Source organism: Pinus tabuliformis, chromosome 4_2 (genome assembly GCF_031772625.1).
Source record: "Pinus tabuliformis cultivar Carrire ecotype Pingquan chromosome 4_2, CPIR1, whole genome shotgun sequence".
NCBI classification, from domain to species: domain Eukaryota; kingdom Viridiplantae; phylum Streptophyta; class Pinopsida; order Pinales; family Pinaceae; genus Pinus; species Pinus tabuliformis.
Window position 1 is genome coordinate 321,606,087 of NC_142304.1, and position 9,562 is coordinate 321,615,648.

Sequence of the window (9,562 nt, forward strand, 5' to 3'; positions counted from 1 at the left end):
ATAGAGGCGTGACCAATAATGCAGAGCCGTTAAAAAAGGAAATAGGCTCCTGACAAGACTTGAAAGGGCTTAGCGCCCATGGCCTGTGGTCGCAGAGACCTAGTCTTATGACGAAGAAGCAAGAAAAGGAGCCAGTGAAAGGAAATTAAGCTTAGAATAATGGAACTTTTAGTTTTGGCAGTGAAATTTGGAAGTTAAGCCAAATTAACTGGAGATAAAAATAGCAAGCGCACTGCTAAATTCTATAAAAATATAGAATGCAAAAAACTAAGCATAAAAACTCAATTCAAGCTGTAGAAAAGGTAGTAAAGGTCAGTTTGGCTTGGATATTAAGCCCATAATAGCAAACACAGTCTAGAAGACTGAGATGAACAGGACTTGAAATGGACTCGCGCCCAAGGCCTAAGCCGGTGGTCACGGAGGCCTAGCCTTATGATGAAGAAGTAGGAAAAGGAGCAAATGAAAGGAACTTAAGCATAGAATAACAAAAGTGTTAGTTTGGAAATGAAATTTGGTAGTCAAGCTTAATTTACAGGATAAAAATAGCATGCACATTACTAAATTCTGTAAAAAGACAGAAAGCAATAAAAATAAGTAGAAATACTCAATTCAAGTTGCAGAAAAGGTAGTAGCTGTCAGTTTGACTTGGATATTAAGCCTAGAATAACAAACACAATCCAAAATACTGAGATGAATAAGAGAAAGGCAAAAAATAAGGCTTCATGCACAAATTCAAAAAATAAACAAAGCTAAAGTTAGAAACAAGAAAAATCAATAAAAGCAGGCCTAAACAAGTAGAATTGATACAATTTTTTTGAGACCGAGCTTCTGGTGTAGTGAGGTGTTGGTATGGTGTCTTTATCAGCAATTAGAAATTTTTGAAGTTGTTGGTGTTTGAGGGATTCACTTTTTTTTTAAGAAAAGAAGGTAGTCATTGATCCTAGTGTGAAAATGGATGAAAGATGGAATAGTGTGTCAAAGCAAGTTGCAGCTTGTTGATTTGGGGTTGATGCTCCTTCTAGTGGTTGCTGGAGAATAGTTGGGGTCGTAGCTTCATTTAGTTGTAGTTGATAAATCATGGAGTTTTAGATTCATGTTGGTTGTAGCCATAGAAATTGTGAGAACAAATTGTAGCTTGCCCTATGACTGAACTGAAGAGAAACTTTGAAAGTTACTTGTTCTTGTGTGTTCCATTGTGATTGTTGGCATTAATCCTTGTTATGGTAATTAAATTTATTACTAACGTATTTAATTATGAACAAAAAGTAAAAGAAAGTTCTAATTTGGTAAAATTTATACAATACTAATTCACCACCCTCTCAGTGTTGTCATAGTTCCAAATATTGGTATCGAAGCAACCTTTAATTCATAATAGTCTAATAACTAGAAGAAATATCAATGACCATGGAAATTCAGGAAGGAGGTCATACCAATAGGGCACCTATGTTCAATAGAAAAAAATTGTGTGTTTTGGAAAGTGAGGATGAAGACCTACATTTCAGGGTGACACATGTCACCACTCACAGGTCGACACATGGTAGAAGTGACATCATGGTGTCGTCATCCCAACGGGATGAGCTTGGAATATTTAAAATGGCAGAGAGAGAGAGAGAGCATTGGTCAGTGGGAGTCGTGACACATTGACAGCTGACTAAGCCCGGAGAGTCGTTTCATTGGCTCTTCTGGGCTCTTGTTTTGGAAAGTGAGGTGTAAGAGGAAGATGCCATTATTTTTTGAGTGAATAAAAAAGAGTGTAATGTATTATTAAATGAGAGAGAGAGTTACATAAAGTCATGAGAATCATCAAGGAGAGAGGTGTGAAGTGATTTAGGAGATGAAGGTGAGTTGTAATTCCCTTTTAATAATAATATCATAGTCTCATAAAAGATAATAGTAATAATAATAATATTAATAACATTGAAGATTAAGTCGAGATAAAACTATTATGATTGATTAACGGTAAGTTAAGTGTTTTTCCTTCAAGTATACTTGATTACCCATTGATTGAAGGTGAATTACTATTTTTGGAAAGTCATACTCGAGATGCTAGGCATGACTTTTTATTTTTAGAAAGTCACTCCATAATTGTCAGAATTGAGATTTTATTAAAGAAATTCATCACTGAGTTGCCCATGAGTGGTATTTTTCTTGCGGAGAATAGAGATTCCGCACCCCTTTTGCATACATCTTCGTGCCTTAGTAGATTGAGGACTCCACGCCCTAATTTACTCCAAGGATCCAAGATTCCACACCTTGATATTTTAAATATTTAGGACTCTGCGTCCCAATCCTTTTGTTATAGATCCAAGACTCCATGTCTTTATCCTTCATGGATTTAGTAATACGTGCCCTAATTAGATGGCTTACTGTCTACTCTACTTTGAAACTCCACGCTTCACCTTAAGGTATTGATTGTGAGCTCATACCCATCTAATGGTTCATTGGTAAGTCCTTGTTCCAAGACTTGCACACATCACAATCTCATAGATCAAAGGAATCAAATTGAATTTCATAATTAACTTATTCACATTTTACCAAATATTGTGCATGACTTCTAAAGTCATTTTTGTTCTTGGGAAATTACTTACACAACCATTTATTATTTGAACATCTTTGTTTACAAATAACCACATCCCCTGTCACATCCTTCTCAACACAATATTAAGCATATATAATAATACAAATCATGTGTCATGACTTCCACAGTCATTTAAAATTTTAGTATCCATGTTTGCAAATAACCAGGTCCCCTACCACATGCTGCTTAGTACACGATTATGCATATATAATCATACAAATCATATATCATCCATAAATCATAATTAAGCATATGTTACACATAACCATGATCATACATGGATCTATGTGTCTCAATCTTGGATCACCATCCATGTCATACACCTATGTCCAAACTAGGATACCAAAATAGAAAACATCGATAATATGCTTTTAACCAAAATAAGTTCTTATACACACAACAATAGATATTATCATAAGCACATAACAACTAGGTGACCCAAACTAGGCCTATAGAATATAAGCATGTACATAAGTCTATCATGCATAATCTTATATCATTACATTAAAATCACCTTCTCTAAGTGTCACAAAACTAACCTTGCCAAGGTGGGACACTACATACTCCCCCTCTTGGATTAAACTTGGCCCGAAGTTTTATTATAGTCATTGGATATATATATATATATTCTAAAATCCAATCGGGTTGTCCATGAAGACCAAAAATACCCTAATTAAGCAAGTACCATGTATAGTTATGCCATACTAAATAGAGTTTAACATACATTACAATACATACTATATCAAAACAATCACCTAATCGAGCATATTATATCTAGATAATATTATTTGACAATGATCTCACATTACAAATAATTGTCTTTTCCTTATCTAATATATTTAGAATTCAATAATCTTTCCCATGTCATTCTCTTAGGTTTCTATAGAAAAATTGAGCTTGCCAACTCACAAACAACTCCCACATTAGTTGTATAAACAATAATGATTGTCCATCCCATCTCATAATCAAATTTGCATACAAGAAGCATCAACTCATCCACATATAATAGGCATTGAAACTATGCAGCAAAACATGTCATATATATAACCCACTCTTCCCCCAATTGATTTATGTCTCTTCTCAATCCAAGTTTTCCATTTTTCATTCCATAAGGCACCCTTGCAATCAAAATATTTAAGATCTACCTACAATTTTTATTAAATGTTTACTCTTTAGGAAAAATCACAATTTGAGATTCAAGACACACACACACACACATATATATATATTAACAAACTAAGGTTCTACACAATCCTCATTGACCCACTTTTATATTATAGACCATTCCTTGAATTCCCATAATCTTCATTATTATTCACTTATCTTACTTGAGAATCAATTATGAATGACTGAGTTAGAAGATATTCATTCCAAAAACAATTAAATATATATTTTCGAAAGTGACTTGTAATCAAGAACAATTGTCGTAATTATACAAATACAATATCTGTTGAATCTATCTTGATAATTGTAAGTCAACTTGTTTTCCCACTATAAAATCACTCATGATTTCTATTCAATAATTAATCAATTCATTTGGTTTCATGTCTTATTCCTTACTATTAATACATACACACACAAAAATAATCTATGAAAACCATACATTTCTCAAACTATGAAGAATCTTATTGATTTTAAATAAGATTTAGACTATCATAAAGGAATTTCTAGTCTATATATATATATATATATATATATATATATATTTTTTACTACCTCTCAAAAGATTATAACCTTTTGCAAGATTACTAACTACTCATACAACTATACATCCAAGCACAAAATTCCTAAATCCATCAATCTCTTCCATTCCACATATAATACAATCATCTTAGGCTTCTAAATCATGCAAGAATTCCAATTCATCAAAATGTGATCTCACTCTCCTTCAATTTCTCCCTAAAAAATATCACAAGCACATATTCTTGTAAAACAAGAACTCAACTAAGATTTTCATTAATCACATACCTTTTTCTTTAAGTTCAAATAAAACAAAGTTCTCACCACATAAAATGTTTATCTTCTAAACATGTTATTCTCTTAACAATTTACAAGTTAATCAAATTCCAAGAAAGCAGTTCATTAAGTTCATAAACAATATGAATTTTGACTCGATCGTCTAACTAACAATAGTTTAGAGCAATTCATGAGTTCAATCTTCATAATTTCTATAATTAATTTGGTTAAATAGAAGTCAACCAATATTCAACTAACAAAATCATTAAAGAGACTATTATGGCTTTCCTAGACCTAATTTGTCTTCAACCAATAGAAAAGATATTTCATCAACTTATCACAATAATCTTTATCTACATTTCAAGCATTTGAAAATCATTTTAATCCAACACATGCAAAAGAATTACAATACTAGAGGATAGATACCTCGTTCACACTTGACTCCATTAATCAAAATCAATTAATATTCCAAACATTCTAAACCGCATAATGGTATTGAATATACCAATCTTAGTATCTTCATTTTTAGTAAAAATAAAATAATGGATTTAAATCTCCAACAAATTCATGTTACGAATCTCTATCCATTTAACTTTAATTACACATAATCAATCCTCCTTAATCATGTATATGAGATTCCGTCAAAATATTTTTGTTCATTATAGCCAGAAGAATTACTTAGCTCATAGAGATATGTTAGTATGGATTCCACAACCATATAAATATTTTAGTATGGATTCCACACCCATACATTTTCTCATAGATATATTCTAGTATGGATTCCACACCCATACATAACTTAAGGAAGTCATAACCTTAAAGTGTTCCTTAAAATGGCTTCCACATCCCTTCATACACCTGTCATTTAAGCCTATTGTTTATTAGGAAGGTCATACCTCAACCTATTATTTGAATAATTTCAAGTTATTTGATGCATAATGTCAACCCAAACTACACAAAATCATGTCAAAGAAATCATAGGAATTCCATTCTTACTCATTAAGAATGTATTCCCAAATCATATTTTAACACATTAAATTAATGCACATACATTACTCTTAAATCGACAGCTAAAAGTGGCATCCTTCAAGGCAACTTATGTTAAGTTTTCATTAGTGTAGGTAAGAAAAGAGTCAAAATTGACATGATGAACTCAATCATCATGTTAATTGAATCTTGGCCTTACACTTGAACAGTCAAAATTAACATGATGAACTCAATCATCGTGTTAAGTGAATCTTGGCCTTACACTTGTTACACATTCTCAAAGCATACACACCAAGGTCATCATATTATATTTTAGATTAGGCCAATATTTTTCTTGGTAGATACAATTTCAGCTCGTAAAGATGGCTAGTAGGCCCATATCACATTGATAATGATGCATTAAACATATATGAAACCAATATGCTTCCAAGTCAACATACACAATAATTCAACATGCATGCAAAATCAACATTCATGCATCAACCTACAAGTAAGCATCTTGGCCCATTAGGCCCTAGAGTTTTAACTTGGCTCTGATACCATATGTAAGGTCCCACCTTACCAACCATCAATAATATAAAGATGTAGAGGTCACATTAATCAGTAATACTCTATTTTATTTGAGTTGATTTTACTCATAATATGACTAAATTGGTTATCATGAAGATCGTGTTCCTTCATCTATTTCAATATAAGAATATCACATAAGAAGTCATGGATAACGTTCCCTTAAAACCAATTCGAAAACATATTCCTCTCAAGTTTAAAAGATGACAGCATGTGTTATTTTCATACTTATACTTGAGCTCTAAGTAAGAGTGGAAATAAATTCCACCATAATGTGATGTGTGAACATTAAACTAGATCAACTTATTTGATTTCCTACACTATGCTAAATAAGATTCATTTATTTACTCTTGATATCATAACCACAAAAGTATCATACTTCCTTTACAAAAATCACATATAAGTGTATGAGTATTAACCTACCTATAGCAAGGTAACTAAGGGAAGAATATGCCTCTCTTCATCAGTAAATATAATAAATATGATATGTTTATGAAATGGAATCTTAAAATATATTGACCCAACAACATTTCCAAATTCATCAATTAAAAATTCTCAATCCCAATTATTAAGACAATGTTGTAATCATGAGAATTATAGAATGAATGTTGTAGCAATAGCAACTACTGATACCAATTCAGAAGCATGTTACTCTTCAAAAAGTGCCAAGTAAAACAATGGACTTGCATAAATTTAGCACAAGTAGTTGTTTTATGTAGTCATTGAAGCACAAGAATGCAACCATGAATACATGCAACTCATACAAAACTTGTTATGCTCACTTACACAAAATCCTACAGAAATAGTCACTGTAAAATTGTTTCCAATAACCCTTTTTTTGAAAGCTTTAGATAATAAAAGTAGCAAATATCCTATTCTATATTCACACTTCAGAAAATTATTAAATTAATTTTCACAAACATACCAAAAACTTGCAAACATAGGAAGCTACATCCATCAATAGTCTATTCATAAATTTCTAGTACATAAAAACTACGGTAAGTAAGACTTTTACTCTAAATATTTATATGCACAAAAGCTATAGCCGTTCATGCCTTTTGACAAACACTTTACAAACATGCAATCTATAGCAAAAGCTATAGCCGTTCATGCCTTTTGACAAACACTTTGCAAACATGCAATCTATAGCCATTGAGGCATTTTGACAAACACTTTGCAAGCATGCAATCTACAGCCATTGAGGCATTTTGTCAAACACTTTGCAAGCATGCAATCTACAACCATTGAGGCATTTTGTCAAACACTTGGAAGTAATGAATTTGAGATTCTTCTTCAAGCTATTTATCTCATAAAATTCATAAATTGAAATTACAATGATGGTATATTAAAACAAGTATTTTCACCCAAAAAAAACTCAACAACACGCAAACACAGTTGGCAGCAACAATTTGAAAAATCGGTCAGATTTATAAATCAGGTTCTAAAAATATTTTTTTTGGAATGAAATCAGAGGTTACATGGTCACATGCTACGGATACCCCCTGATGTTGAGCTAAATCAAAATAAAAACGTCGACAGATTCAATTCTTTAAAAAAACAAAACTTTGGATCTCATTTATCACTTTCGTCAAACACATAGCATACAAACTTTCATCTACAACTCTACAAGAAGAAAGATAACCCAAAATTATGATACTATGAGTTTTTCATTGAATTTACTAATTTTTATGTTCACTATATCAATTCGTGATATGAGTAATTAATCAAACATTTTACAACCTACAAAGCTACTTCCTTTTACATAAGTTGACAAACTTATTGCAGCCACTGCTACAATTTGGAAAACACATGGTAGCCTTAAATGCTACAGTGATGAATACTTTATATCAATTAATTTGCAACAGAAGAAAAATAAAAACTTACATACAATAAACTACATCCATTGAGGAGTTTCTTCAAACATTTAGTGTGCAACGTTTTTTTTAGAGATCTAAGTTTCAACCAACAACGCAATTCACAGAAAGCAAGAACCATGTATAAATTTCTAAAAGGGACATGAAATGCTATCAAACACAGAATATTAGCTTTAGATAATAGACTTGACCCACTATGGACAAAATTTCATTATAAGCAGAATTTGAAATCCTTGGAAACACATTTTTCTTTTAATTCCCTGCATGTAAATTCTCATACATAGCTACCATGAAACTGTTAACTCATTGTGGGTTAGCTCATAAATAAATTTCTAAATATTTCATAAATATTCATAATTCTGCAATAATTTAAGGTAGAAATAATAAATTTAAAATCTCAACGCTTTAAAACTAGTGGGAAACCAAAATTTCAAGAGCATTTATAGATATACCTGACAATGTGTATATATATAACTCAAAAAAGATGAGAGTATGCTCCAGCTCCAATGCCCTTACCAACTCATTGTGAACCATCTGGTTTTCCACCCAACCATATCCAGGGAGAACTTCCCCCCTGGAACCCCCGAGTTGTAAGAGCTCCCAAGCAGTACTAAAATATAGCAATAGAGATATATACAAGGAAAACTGAGGAAGATAAGTTTCACTTCCTCTCAATACCACTCATGGACAATTCAACCAAGTAGAACTAATTAGTAATTTGTTTTAGGAATTTGGATTACTTTCGACAACATTTGGATACTCTCCAAGATTCTCCCTCTCACAATCCTCTTCAAGTCTCTCTATCTCTTGGTATTATAATGCACCTCCCCCCAAGTGAGAATACCTGAGATACATATAGAGGAGGAGAAACAAATTATTTTCATAAAGGAGGAGTAATATACATGCCTTGTATTCCATTTATAGGAATGTAACTCATTCCATTAAGGAGAGATATGCATGCCTTAGTGAAGGATAGTGTAACATATGCATTAAAGAGAGCGTAAGAGGAATCTTTTATGACATGTCTTTAATGAGTGTAAGAGGAATATGCCATTATTTTATGAGTGCATAAAAAAGAGTGTAATGTATTATTAAAATAGAGAGAGAGTTACATAGAGCCATGAGAATCATCAAGGAGAGAGGTGTGAAGTGATTCAAGAGATGAAGGTGACTTGTAATTCCCTTTTAATAATAATATCATAGTCTCATAAAAGATAATAGTAATATTAATAATTTTAATAACATTGAGGATTAAGTCGAGATAAAACTATTAGGATTTATTAATGATAAGTTAAGTGTTTTTCCTTCAAGTATACCTAATTACGCATTGTTTGAAGGTGATTTACTATTTTTGGAAAGTCATACTCGAGATGTTAGACATGACTTTCTATTTTTAGAAAGTCACTCCAGAATTGTTAGAATTGAGATTTTATTAAAGAAATTCATCCTTGAATTGCCCATGAGTAGTATTTCTCTTCTAGAGAATAGAGATTTTACAACCCTTTTTCATACATCTTCGTGCCTTAGTACATTGAGGACACCATGCCCTGATCTACTCCAAGGATCCAAGATTCCACACCTTGATCTTTTAAATATTTAG